We start from the raw sequence: 14,784 nt of genomic DNA on the forward strand, positions 1-14,784 counted from the left end.
TGTTCACAATATTCACAATAGATATGCTGCACCTTGAGCAAGGGCAGCAGCCAGATTCAATGAACCACCACTGGTATTACTGCTGGGTGCAGTCAGGAAGAGGAGGGATCTACATTTCCCTCCAAAGGGAGGAAGAAACCTGGGGCCCTCACCAAGTAGGCGTGCTAAGAGTTAACTGAGGAGGAGAGCAGCAAGAATGCTCTGCCTGGGTCTTGAATGCAATGTATGAAACATAATCTAGTCTGGAAAAGTGAGTGCATTTGCTGATTCAACTACATCCTTTGGTTTAAGCCCCACCACCTTTCACTCTGGCTTGCAAAGCATTCTCCATCATATTACTCCTTACACTCATTCAGCTTTCAGCAGCAGTAATGCACTTTCCGTGCACTTCATCATCTTCCTATTTATCCATCCACCATTTCCATTCACCCCAATGTCATGTGAGGCAAGTGTCTCATAGTCACCGTCACCAAATGCACTGCTCCATCAGGTGAAAACCTCAGCTTCACTCACTTACGGGTCTGTTTGTTCACCTCTTGTAGGAGAAGAGGGTGCAAGTCACAAGTGAGAGGGTGAGGGGAGGTAACTCACCACAAATACTCCAGCTAACTGTTGCAGAGAAGGAGGATCTGGAGAAAACTGGCACATCTGTATGCCTCCCAGTCAGAGATGGGGAGACAGAGAACTCTCCGTTGGCTGGTGACAGAATGGCAATTATCTGTAACACACAAATACTGACTTCATTTCATCAATGATGAACTATGATTACCATGATGAGTACCATGATTGTCAAGATTGCAACTTTGCCATGACAAATCATATGCCTTTCTTTACACACATACAGCAAACGGAACTTCCATGAAGGCAATTCTTTAGAATCCTTATTCCATCTGAGGATCACAGGACCAGCACAGATACTCACATTTTGGTTCATCCATCTAGAGAATTAGTTAGGTTTTTGCCTGATGATTCATAACGGGGAGAAGGCGGAAGAATGAGGTTGAGAAACTTATCAGCCATGGTTGAATGGCGAAGCAGACTAGATGGGCCGAATGGCCTAATTTCTGCTCCTATGTCTTATGGTCTAACTTACAAATCACTGTGGAGAGGAACTGGTGGCAAGGATAGGCGTGGAGAGTGTGTATTGGGGGCACAACCCTCTCTAACCTCTCCTCAGCTGGACATAAATGTTGAATTCTGGGGTCTATCATTGAGAAGATGGAGGTCCATCAGGAACTTCACCAGATAATGATGGGTGTGTCATAAACTTAGCAATAGCAGAGAGGATAGAAGAATCCAACTCAATCGCTAGTGAATTGATGTCACAGGGAATTGCGAGAATATCTGCATTGGAGAGAGTGGCCATCTCCATGGTGTTTCAAACACGACTCCCAAATAAGTCCATATAGGCCATGGTCATGGCTGTGTGGGAGATATCTCCCACCTGAAACAGTTTGACAGATACCTTATTCATGGCCTTAGAACATGTCACTGATCTCCATCAACCAAGAATTCTGTGCACCCTTGCAGGCAAGTACTATAAGGCACCTCCAGTTCTTTCTAGGCACCTAAGGCACATGTTGGACATTTCAATAGCTTATTTTCTGACACACCTGGTGGACATGTGACTCTTGTTGTATCACTCCTGCGCCTCATTGATGGGGTTCCTCACAGGTGTCATGAGTCAAATTTGAAGGAGATGCTGCTTGTTTCTTGAAGCCTGCTTCCTGAAACAAAAAGACCCTGGGGCAGAATCATCCTGTCCTGTTGGTGGAGGGCGTCATGATGGGTGTGAGCGGACAATATGGCGATAAGGCAAAAAATCGGTTTCATGCCATCATGAAACCAGTTTGTGATCGTCCGCTTCATCCATCAATGGTGCGCCAAGTTTGCCGCCGTCCAATGTAATTTTAATGCATTTGCATCTCATTATTGCGCTCTCATGCCAGAATCATCCCCCCATGTCAAATTTACCGCCTGCATCAGCGTGACTTCAGAATGGCATGATTCACGACTGCCTTTAAAAGGCGAGCTGAACCTCAGGGGGAACTCAGAGGTGAGTGCACACAACCCTGCGCAGAGCTCGCAACCATCACCGTTAGGACATCAAGGAAGAGGTGCTGTGCATTTGGTGGGGGGGACACAGGCAAGTTGCTTTTTCCCATCTGGCTTTCAGTGTGGTGCCAGGGCAAGGGCTCCAGTCCGGGTGAGGCCGGGGGGCAAGTTTGAAGGAAGTAAGTACACAAGCACATGCTGAGGTGGGGGTGAGGGGAGGGGGGTGGTGAGGGAAGCTGCCGCGCACTTGGTCAAGCTTGTCAAAAGTGAGCATTCTTCTGCAGCTGAGACCGTTCAGCCGCAGCTCCATTGACATGCTGGGAGTCCGGCCTCTGCAGCTTTTCTGCCCACTCAAGCAACACAGAAGCATGAAACTGCCACCAAATGCTCCAGAACTTTTCACCCCTTGGGTGCAGACTGCAAATTAATGAGTGTTTTAGCGGCAACAGAGCAATTGGCCAACTGGGCAAGTTGTACGATCCCCTTGCGAAAGGTGGTCATGGCGCAGTCACTGGTGGAGGTGCTCAGTGTCTCTTGCAATGTCTCTATTCAGGATTGGACCCGTATCCCTCATGGTTCAAGCTAACAGTGCAGCCTTGCAGTGTGGGTTAGGAGAATGTCTGCGCTGAACTGAGAGCACAACATGCAGTCCAGTGGCTGAAGCTGCCACCGATCAGTCAAGTGGAGTGGGACGGAGGTGAGTGGGGTTTCAGACAGCCAATGAGCGCAGTACACACTGGCCATCCACGTGGTGTCAGCAGTCTCCTGCATGAATGATTGAGCCCTCAGACTTAACCAATAGAGGTACTTAGGACACATATACTAACCGACGTGTCTCTCTCTGTGATCCTGCAGGAGGTGAACATCAGGATCATGGAGCCTGGTGGTTTAGTGGTATGGCTCATGCCTTACAGGGAGCAGAGAAGAAGAGAGCGGCAGAGGACACTGGCTCAGCAAAGGGAGGAGCACCTCCCTCAAGATGAAGGGGCAGCAGGGCCTGCTGCGCACGCAGCTGAAGATCCACAGCGAGCCATCGCTCGTAGGCACCTCGTAGACATAGGGTCTACAGATGGTGTCTGTCATTCCTGCAGATGACTGAGAACCAATGTCACCGAAGACTGCTCATGTCTAGGGAACTGGTCAGTCACATATGGCACCTGCTGCAGGATTTGGCGCCACAGGGACATGGAGGGCATCCACTGCCAGTGGCCATGAAAGTGACCACCTTGCTCAATTTTTATTCCAGTGGCTCCTTTCAGGGCTCCACAGGTGACTGTGTGGGATCTACCAAGCCTCCACTCACAAATGCATCCAGGAGGTCATGGACGCCATCTTCACAAAGACACAGAACTTTGTGCTTTTCAGCTGGGATCCGGAAAGCCAGGAAGCAAGAATGCTGGGATTTGAGCAGATCTCTGGTTTTCAACTGGTGCAGAGTCCCATCAACTGCACTCACATGGCCCTTAGATCTCTGTAGCAACAAGCAGTCAACTATGTCAACCACAACGGCTTCTACTCGCTGAATGTTCAGCTGGTCTGCGACCACCACAAACACATCCTACAGGTCTGCGCACGATTCCCAAGGAGTGATCATGACTCCTATATCCTTAGCAGGTCTCAGATCCCTGACATCTTCCAGGGTCCACAGAAGCTGCAGGGTTGGCTCCTCAGGGACAAGGGCTACCCACAGAGGACGTGGCTGATGGCGCCCATGCAGCAGCCTCAGACTGCAGCAGAGCGACGGTACAATGAGGCTCATGATATGATCCGGACTTTGGTAAAGCAAACAATAGGCATTTTGAAAATGAGGTTCTGGTGCCTCGACAGGTCTGGTTGAGCACTGCAATACAGTCCCCAGAGGTTGTCGTGCATCATCATAGCTTGCTGCGCGCTACACAACCTGACACTGCAATGGGGAGAGGACTTGGCTGAGGAGGAGATGAAGAGCTGCACGTCTCCTCCGATGAGGAGGACGTTGAAGGGGAAGATGGTAATAAGGTCCTTGAAGACGAGGATGCTGGGGATGAGACCATTGTACTTGCCAGATGAGGCAGGCGCACTCGGGAGGCCCTCATAACCGCAAGATTCACGGAGAATGATGATGAGATGCAGTGAGGACAGTCCTGACATCCTCACCTTTCATCTGTGAATGTTTGACTCCTGTGTAGCTGATGGCAATGTACATACCCTCAGTGCTCAGGCTCATGTCATGGAAACACAGTGGAGGCCCCAATAGTCGCTAGATTCCAGGTAAATGATGACAACATGTAGTGAGGACACTCCATAGATCTTCACAATGCCTCTGTGAATGTCTGACTCTGTCTGGCTGAGGGCAGCTCGCTTGCGCTCTGTGATCAGGGTCATATCATGGAGATTCATCTTTGAAACTTTAAATGCATCTGATCCTTGGGCAGCCTTCAGCACCTGACTCCTTCAGGAGCGCAGCATCACCGGTCACAGATGCTGAAGAGAAGGGGGCCAGCCCCACATCAAAGGTGCTGAGAGCACACAGAGAGAATGATGGAACTCTGTGACGCCTGCCCACAACGTTCTGGCAGCAATGACCAGCGACATCGAGGTGCAGGCATCACTAATGCAAGCAACGAGTGTGAGGCCGGATCATCACTTTGGTCTGAAAGTTTTGGTTGTGTTCCTGAAAATTGCGACTTTAAGTAAATCAATGGAATCAATGCCAAAAATGTTGTTAGGTTCTGAAGGAGCTTCCTTATCATGAAATAAATTAAAACATTATGCACTGTAAGTTGAAATACTTTACATTGATAAATTCTAACATTGACAAATGAAATATCTTTTAAAATAAAATAAATATAAAATAAATTGTAAATTTCTACTTACAGGACTTCCTGCTCACCACCGATCTTACTTCCTGAACCTCTCGCACTCTGATCTTCCTGATCACTGCAGATCCTCCCTGACACCCTGACTTGCAGCCTTTCCCCATTCCTGATCCTCTGACTTGCAGCCTCTTCTCGCCCCTGACTCCCTGACTCGCAGCCTCTCCCTCTCCCTGAACTCTGATATGCGGACTCTCGCTGTGCCCAATCCACCTTCTCACTGAACCTCCCGCACACTGATTCACCTTCTCACCACTTCACTCTCCTGAACCTGCATCCCTGTTCAAGATCCAGACCCAATCTGATGCCAGAGTTCCAAAGTTGTGAAAGTGAGGTTCCTAATGATGCAGAAGTGCTGAGCTGGAATTGTTATAATCCATGTTTTTTGTAAATGACTCAAAGCTGCTCCTCTGGCCTCACAGCTCATCTCCAGAACTCTCACTCACAGCCAGTGTTCAGGAGAGGGAAGCAGTGGGTGGAAGGGTTTTTTTTTTAAAACTTAGATTATAAGAGATAATAAGATTAAAATATGGCAGCCAATTTATGCACAGCAAGCTTCCATAAAGAGCATTGTGATAATGACCAGATAATCTGTTACAGTGATATCGATTGGCCAGGACACTGGGGATAACTCCCCTGCTCTTCTTAGAAATAATGTCATGGAATTTTTTGTGTCCACCTGAGAGAGCAGACAGGGTCTGGATTTATGTCATGAAGCTATTAATGTATATAATGTTATTGGAAGTTATTTTTTACAAAATTGAGGTTTAGACTGGCTGTGTCTGTGAGTGTTTTAACTGGATTAAAGCCAGCTAGTCTGGGTGCTTTGATGTATAGTAGTTTTGAGATACAAACGGTAAGGTAGAGTGCATTTGCATTTTGTTGAATAGAGCATTCGGAGTGGTGACACTGATGGGCCTCCTGCAGCCAGGGCGGGGGTAGAGGACATCACAGCGGGCCTCCTCGGCATCCAGGAGGCATCCCAGGATGCATCACTGAATCGGGGGAGCTGCACTCTTCTTGGTTTCTGGGGCAATGTCTCCACCGGAGCAGTCCTGAGCTGCATGCTTTGAGAAGTGTGCGCACAGCTGCAGCACAAGTATGGTGCCTAGTGTAAGGAAGCGGCAAGGAAATGGAGTGTTGGACAAATTTGAGGCTGGCTGCCTGCGATCCGGTGTGTTTCCCGTGACTGCCTAATTTATGAGGCAGGATGGGGATGATACGGTGCGAAAATCCACCATTCACTGCCAACTCAGGGGACATCACCACTCACTCTCTCTCACACCCACACCCTCACATCTCCATTTGGCCTCATCTCACACTCTCTCACCTTTCTCACACTCTCTCCATCTATCTTTATGCAGGACAAGCACAATCAACGGGAGAGGTCCCAGACCTGGGGTAGAGTGCCAGACACCAAAGTCCTCACTCCATTCGAGAGTCAAGCATTGGAGCTGGCCAGAGAGGATGTGGACTGTTCCTGCAGCGACGGTGAGGTCGGCGGCAAACGCCCACGTGAGGATCCTCTACCACATCATCCCTCTCTCAATGCTACTCTGAGTCCACTGTTCTGTGTGTAATGCAGCTGCCAAGCACTAATAATCTCCATTTATCTCCGAGGTACATTTCATATGTCACCCTTGAGCAACCTTGACCCTGACCCCAGCGCTAAGGGCACCTCAGGTGAGGACCCTGAGGGCAGCAACATCGAAGATCCATCATGGCACTCACCCACACCCCCCACCAGCGCAGCGACACACACTTCGGTCAGACCTAGATGTGGAACAACCTCGGGATCACAATCCGGTGAGCACAGCACACAATCTGTTCCACAGCAGACAGAGGCAGGGACATCTCTGCTCGCCAGTACTCAGAGGACTGCTGGAGGCAAGGCTTCTGCTGAGTCCGAGTCAGATGATGAGCCTCTGGACTCTGTCCTCAATCAGTTGTTGGAACTGCAAAGACAATCACAGGAACATCAGGAAGGGATGTCTGGTGCACTCCTCAGATTGCAAGGGATGATGGAGGAGTCTGTCCGCCTTCAGTCTGAGGTGATAGCTCCAGCATGCCAACATATTGAGGTCAATACTGGCAGGATGGCAGCCACCCTGGAGATCTTGGTCCAGGACATCGGTGCTACCCTGCTGCGTGGACTGAACTCAATTGCTGACGCCATAGTTGGCCTCCAACAGTGTCAATGCAAGAGGGGTGCTGGGCACCCCATTCTCATTCCAGCTGCCCCTTCTCCTCAAGGAGTCAGCCAGGGGCTTTCGGGCACGAACAGAGAGGAGGATCAGCAGGTGCACACCCTGGGGCCATCCACCCAGGTGACTCTGGGAGTCATGGTCCATCTGAATCCCCTCTTCCTGTGACCCCAGCAGCTCCAGCTCCACAGGCCGAGGTGGGTGCAGCTGGCCCACAGCAGGACACCCAAAGCAGGCTGGGAACCTCCAGGTCTCGACCCTCCAGAGGATGCCCGCCAAAGCCATCACAGACAGGACGACACAGTCAGCTAGCTGCCTCCTTCTCCACTGCGGATGTCAGGGGATCACCAAGACATAGCTGCAGGGTTAGCAAGGTTAAGAAGATATAGTTGTACACCATAGACACCAGTATTAATCACTTGTTCACTATTGTAAATAGGCTCCCAAGGATATCTCCTTCCCTATGGCTCCTGGTTATTATAAGCAATGTTTGTGTCACTCAGATGTGAAACCTTGGTTCCTGCACAAGATAAAGGCAGGTGTCTCAGTTCACGGCCTCTTCCCTGCGCAGTGTAACTTCCAATAACATTATGTACATTAATAGCTTCATGACATAAACCCAGACCCTGTCTGCTCTCTCAGATGGACACAAAAAATTCCATGACATTATTTCTAAGAAGAGCAGGGAAGTTATCCCCAGTGTCCTGGCCAATCGATATCACTGTAACAGATTATCTGGTCATTATCACAATGCTCTTTATGGAAGCTTGCTGTGCATAAATTGGCTGCCATATTTTAATCTTACTATCTCTTATAATCTAAGATTTAAAAAAAAAATCCTTCCACCCACTGCTTCCCTCTCCTGAACACTGGCTGTGAGTGAGAGTTCTGGAGATGAGCTGTGAGGCCAGAGGAGCAGCTTTGAGTCATTTACAAAAAACATGGATTATAACAATTCCAGCTCGGCACTTCTGCAACATTGGGAACCTCACTTTCACAACTTTGGAACTCTGGCATCAGATTAGGTCTGGATCTTGAACAGGGATGCAGGTTCAGGAGAGTGAAGTGGTGAGAAGGTGAATCAGTGTGCTGGAGGTTCAGTGAGAAGGTGGATTGGGCACAGCGAGAGTCCGCATATCAGAGTTCAGGGAGAGGGAGAGGCCGCAAGTCAGTGGGTCAGGGAGAGGGAGAGGCTGCGAGTCAGGGAGTCAGGGGCGAGAAGAGGCTGCAAGTCAGAGGATCAGGAATGGGGAAAGGCTGCAAGTCAGGGTGTCAGGGAGGATCTGCAGTGATCAGGAAGATCAGAGTGCGAGAGGTTCAGGAAGTAAGATCGGTGGTGAGCAGGAAGTCCTGTAAGTAGAAATTTACAATTTATTTTATATTTATTTTATTTTAAAAGATATTTCATTTGTCAATGTTGGAATTTATCAATGTAAAGTATTTCAACTTACAGTGCATAATGTTTTAATTTATTTCATGATAAGGAAGCTCCTTCAGAACCTAACAACATTTTTGGCATTGATTCCATTGATTTACTTAAAGTCGCAATTTTCAGGAACACAACCAAAACTTTAAGTGAGGACTTGCTGTAAATTTGCTTTCTTTGTCTCAGGACTTGTTTGGGTGAAAAATACCAGGTGCACAGCACTTAACTTTCAGGAGGCTGACTCCGCAGTCGTCTGATTAATTTTGGAACCCCCAAGTCTGGCTGTTGTTAAATCTGCAACAACATGCCCAGCATCGAGACACTGAATCACTCAAAGCCACCTCCACTGAAACTCTTTAGGATGTACTCAAAACATCCCTGAAGGTCAAATGTCTCCACCAGCTCATGGTGACTGACCAAACTAGGAAAAAGCTTAATTTGGAAAGGCATAGAGCACAGAGACTTCAACGGGAACATGCAGGGGCTAAGTCAGGTGTAAAAACCTCCAAGCAACTCATCTAAGAAAACCTTCCAAGCAACACCTACACCCAAGTGGCAGCCAGAGTCTGGAGATTGTGCATTGGGCTTCTTAGTCATCTCGGAACCCGTTGAGCCGGAATGGAAACAAGTCATCCCCGAACCCAAGGGACTGCCTAAGAAGAGAGACTGGTGAGTGTTACCTAATTTGAATTTATACAGTATTTCTTTTATATTTAGTGATTTATTTTATTTTGCAAGCTATTTCGCTAGGAATGCACAGTGCTGCGCATGTATGGTACAGTATTTCAACATGTACATTGTTTTTTCCGGGCGAGAAATATCCGAAGGAATCTAACTCCAGCTTTAACAACCTCTGATTCACAAAGTTGTTTTACTTAAAGTTGCAATTTTCAGGAGTGCAAGCACAACTTTAAGTGAGGACTTACTGTATATAGATACAAATATTTCTTTCTGTAATAAGCAATAATAGACTAAAAGAATATTATCACAGCTGTGTGACGTAGAATGTATTTTTCTCCAGATACACAGGATTATTACATTTTGCCAGTTTAAAGGACTGCAGTTACATCATAACAGGAATGGAGAAAAGACAAAGATTGTAATGTCACAGACTGAATTTATGTGTTTCCTTGCACAGTCTGTGATCAGAATGTTTGTGTAAGAGGATTGTGTTTTTCTTACCTTTGAATTGTGTGTCCCAATTTAAATAATTCCAGCTGCATGCTTTTTGTGAGTTTTAAAGTAAAGAAGGTTATTTATTATCACACACCTGCCCCTGAAATTTAAAATGCATCATCTCTCACACTTTCATACGCACAAAAGATTAGATACAGATGAGAGTAAAACAATATGGTTACAACTTATAATTATCTCAGTCTCTTTCATGGCAGGCCTATAGCTTCTTACATGGAGGTGATACTTTAAAGTTGAAGTGAAAGTCTGGTGAAATGAAGGTCTCTTGGTAAGCTGTGAGGTTTCTTGTTGTCGAATTTCCAGGAGGTTGGTTCTCAGGTGAGCTTGAAATTGGAACAGGGTGGTGGGGGGGTCCTTCTCCCACTTTCAAGGTATTTCTGTTTATTACCTTGGTTGCTTGGGTGACTTGCAGCTGGTTCGATGGCTTTCAATGGAAATCTCTCTCTGCAGGCAGCTTTTGCTGATTTAAAAGCAGACTGAAAACATGGCTGATCCATCATGTGACCTTTTTACAAGGTCAAAGTCCTTTTCCAAATAAGACATGTGGTTGAATGCACATCCTGTATTGATGTTTGAGGCCTTGAGAGTTTGAGATAGCTAGTGTCTTTTTATATGAATGACCCATTCAATTTGAAATCACTCTTTTGAATTAGTTTCAGGAAAGGACATTGATACAAAATTAGTCTGGAAGGTTCCTTTTGTTCCCTGTTGAGACAGGAGAGCGGTTTCAATCCTCAAAAGAAGCAGGTGATCTTTTGGAAGCATCTTTTGTAGCCTTTTGTGGTCAGTTTTAAAAACATAAACATTAGTTTGAAGTTTAGAATATAATGGAGCATGACAGTAGTGTGAGGAATTCTACAATTAATAACAAATACTAATAGATTTCCTGAGGCTTTGCTCATGGGTAGTCTGGAACGTGGGATGTGGTTTCTGATGTTTGCTGCAGCCCCACTAGTCTAAACATGACAATTGTTCACTGTCACATAGCTCATTTCTTGAAGTTATGGATCACATGAATGATCTGAGTTAAAAAGTATTACATAATTTACTGATATTTAAAGATAAAGGTCTGTTTCTAATTCTACTTATCTACTGCATCACAGAATGTGTTTAGGACAATGATAAATTTACCTCTATACAGCACTTCTAATGTGCAGAAACATTCCAATATGCTTCATAGAGATATAAGGAAAGGTTCATTGAGTCAAAGAAGGGAAGCTTCACCAAAAGCATGGTCAAAGAAATATGTTTTAAGGAGGTGGAAAGTTTCAGGCAAAGAGTATCAGAGCATGGGGCCGAAGCAGTGAAAGCAGACCCATTAATAGAAGGGCAAGTGGGGTGGTGCAGATTGTACAAAAGGTTCTAATCAGAGGATCTTCCTTGCAATAACATTTGGAAATCTTCCCTCACTTCATGAGAGATCCAGGCAGATCAGTAAACTTAACATGGAGGCACCGAACGATGGATCTTAGGCCTTGGGGTACCATCTGGAGAGGCCATGTCAACTGGTTTTCAAAATATGCAGAGCAAGATCTTAGAGGTTCTCTCAGAGGGATTTAAGGATCTTTCTGATACAGTGAGGCACATTGCCCATTGATTGCTGGTAACCACAATCTATTCCCAAAGCACTGGCAAATTTAGTGTACATGCCTTAGAGGCTGCTTCCCTTCACAGTAATGGCACAAAGGGGCTCTCCAAAGAAACCTTAATTTGGCAAGACTAGGTTGCCAAGAAGCTTGTGCCAAAGAGTCAGCCTGTACTTTGTCCATCGGAATTCTCGGGACTCTGAGAGATTAGGGTTTTTTTTTGCAGTAGCGATTTACACCTCAAACCAAAGGCAATAAGGTGACAGGTGGCAGTTCCTGGATAGATAAGAGGAAAGCTCACATGTGGGTGCATAGTGACAGAACCAAATTATATTCTTGTAAATTTTTTAATAAATTACTAAACATTTGTTGCAAGGTCTGTGCAGTTCTCACTGGGGAACAGGCAATGTGCTGATGTTGAGGCTCAGGATTAGGATGTGATGGCTAGCTATGAGGAGCAAGGATTTAAATGGCCCATGGAGAGTTTGGTGGGAGAAGGCAGATCATTGACAGAATGAGATTTACAAATAGTGGTATTTTTGTGAAGGTGCACTAAATATGTTTGTCCCTCAAAGGTCTAGCAGCTGTTGTTACTGCATCTGCTTCTCTCCTTCATGGACTGAATCTCCAACATCAATATTCTCATCATCAGGCTCTCTGCCACCCTCTGGGACAATCCTTTCCTGATTGGAACACTGTGAAGTACACAGTGCATATACAATAGTGCTGTCCATATACTGTAGTTCATCTTCAAACATACCTTCACGCTTCCTTTGATCATCTCAATGGTTTCTGAGCCCTTTGCAGATTCTTGCCCTGCTCTAGAGGTGCGGTGTTTGAGGTGTGATCTTCTGAGGCCATTCTTTGAGGTGTAAACTTTGTTGAAGGATATCTTCTTGATGCAAAGTTCTCAATTATTTAGCAAGTAAAAATCATTTCCAATAATGCTATAATGTAGCCAATAGTAACTGCTCACCTTCTAATTGTCCATTATTTTTATAATTGTTTTATAACTTGCTCAAATAATTGTCAAATCAGATTTATATACTGTAATGAGGTCAAGAGCCAAGTGGCCCTCTCTCAACCCAAACTGAGCATCAATGAGCAGGCTATTGTCGAGTAAGTGCCGCTTGATAGCATTGTCAACAATACCTTCCATGATTTTGCTGATCATCGAGAGTAGACTGATAGGGTGGTAATTGGCTGGATAGATTTGTCCTGCTTTTTGTGGGCAGGGCATACCTTAGAAATCTTCCACATCATTGATAGATGCCAGTGTTCTGCTGTACTGGAACAGCTTGGCTAGGCCTAGCCTCTGGAGCACAATTTTTCGGCACTTCTGGCTGAACATGGTTGCAAATGCTTCAGCCTTGCCTTTTGCAATGGTGTGCTGGGCATCCCCATCATTGGGGGTGGGGGTATTTGTAGGTCGTCCTCCTCCAGTTAGTTGTTTAGTTGTCCACCACCATTCATAGGGTGCAGTAGGACTGCAGAGCTTTGATCTGATTCATTGGCTTTGGGATTGCTTAGCTTTGCCTAAAACATGCTGCTTTTCTGTTTAGAATGCATGCTTGTCCTGTGTTGTAGCTTCACCAGGCTGGCACCTCATTTTTAGGTATGCCTGGAGCTGCTTCTGGCACGCTTTCCTATCCTGAACCAGGATTGGTGGTGATGGTGCAGTGAAGGATATAGCGGGCCTTGAAGTTACAGATCACGGTAAATATAATTCTGCTGCTCCTGCTTTAATTGTTTGCATATAATTCAATTTCAATGTTAATCCATTGGGAACAAAATTCTTGTTTTCTGTCCACACATTATGTAAATTTAGGAATGCAGTCATTGGCCCAGAGCTTCCGATCTCTGGGTTGGGGGCGGGGGTCATTCCCAGGAGGTACCCCATAAGATATGCTGGGGAAGCCCAGCAGGAAGTCGCCATGCAAGGACTGTACTGGAATTGCCCAGGAAGTTCAAACTTCTGATGGGCAATTACTCTGCACTGGGAATCATCCAGTACTTTGATTTTAAGTCAGAGACTTCGGATGGTTCCAACTCTCAGGAGAATAGTTACACAGGAAATATTGGAAGAATTAAAACCACTTTTCACTCCTGGGTAACTGTACAACTCCCCCAAACCCCCACTGGACTCCCACGACTACACCCCTACTGGATCCCCTGACTATCCTCCCGACATCTGGACTACACTCCCGACCCCCTGACAACCTCCCACCCCTGACTACAAATCCCACTTCCCATCTCCCTGACTACCCTCATGACCCCACGACTACCCCTCCACCCCACAAATACCTTCCTGACCCCGACTATCCACCCCACTCCCCAACTACCATCCCAGCCCACCAAAAACTCTCCCACTCCCCAACTACCCCCGCCCCTCAACAACCCACGGCTAACCTCCCCATCCACCCCACCGCCTGTCTACCCTTCCAACCCGGACCCCCAAATTACCCCCCCTCATACCTCCTGAATGACCACCTGACCTGCCAAACCCATCCTAAACCCCCCCGGACCCATTCTACATCCTCCCCCGTGCCCCCACCCCATGACCCATCCTACCCACTCACTTTACGCACTTAACTTCTCTCTGGCTTCTCAAAGTGGCTGGGACCTGTAAACTTACCTGCTTTAGGGCAACTGGTGTCATTAAAAAATGGGTGTGGCTTCACTCCCTGATGCTACTGGCCTGCATTGGAATCCCAGGAGCCAGTACATTGTTTTGTTTCTTAGCAGGCCTGAGTTGGAAGGTTGGGCAAGAAATGTGCAGCTCCCAGCTGTAAGTAAAAAGGAGCAAAGTGGCAATCTGACTGACTACCACTCAATGGGAGTTCTAGTCCATTATTTCATTAAATACTTAACTGCATAAAGGTGTCCAAACTATGCGTCGGAGGTCGGTGACCTTACCTCTCTGGTCTGTGGACCATTGCTCTATTTCTCTATTGATGGAAGGGTAATTCTAAAGTAGCCAATCAGGATTGAAAGAAGGCAAAATAAGCAGGACTTCAAAGAAATATAAGAACAGGAGTTGGCCTTTCAATCTCTTGAGTTTGTTCTACCATTCAGATTGGGCCTTGGCTGATATTTATCTTAACCCCATTTACCCACCTTGATTCCATAATCCGTAATATCCATGGGGAACAAAAATTTATCAATCTGAGTTTTGCATTTTTAATTGGCCTAGCCCCAACAGCTTTCTGGGGAGAAAGTTCCAGATTTCCACTATCACTTGTGTGTAGAAATGCTTTATGACATCATCCCTGAAGAACCTAGCTCTAATTGTAAGGAAACAATTTCTCTTTTATTCGTACAATTCCTTTAATCATCTCAAGCACCTGAATCAAACACCTTTAATCTTCTACACTCAAGAGAACACAAGTCTCAGCTATGCAACCTACCCTCATAATTTAATCCAGGTATCATTCTGTTAAATCTGCACTGCATCCACTCCAAGG

The sequence above is a fragment of the Cetorhinus maximus genome, chromosome 7, assembly GCF_964194155.1.
Source record: "Cetorhinus maximus chromosome 7, sCetMax3.hap1.1, whole genome shotgun sequence".
NCBI classification, from domain to species: Eukaryota; Metazoa; Chordata; class Chondrichthyes; order Lamniformes; family Cetorhinidae; genus Cetorhinus; species Cetorhinus maximus.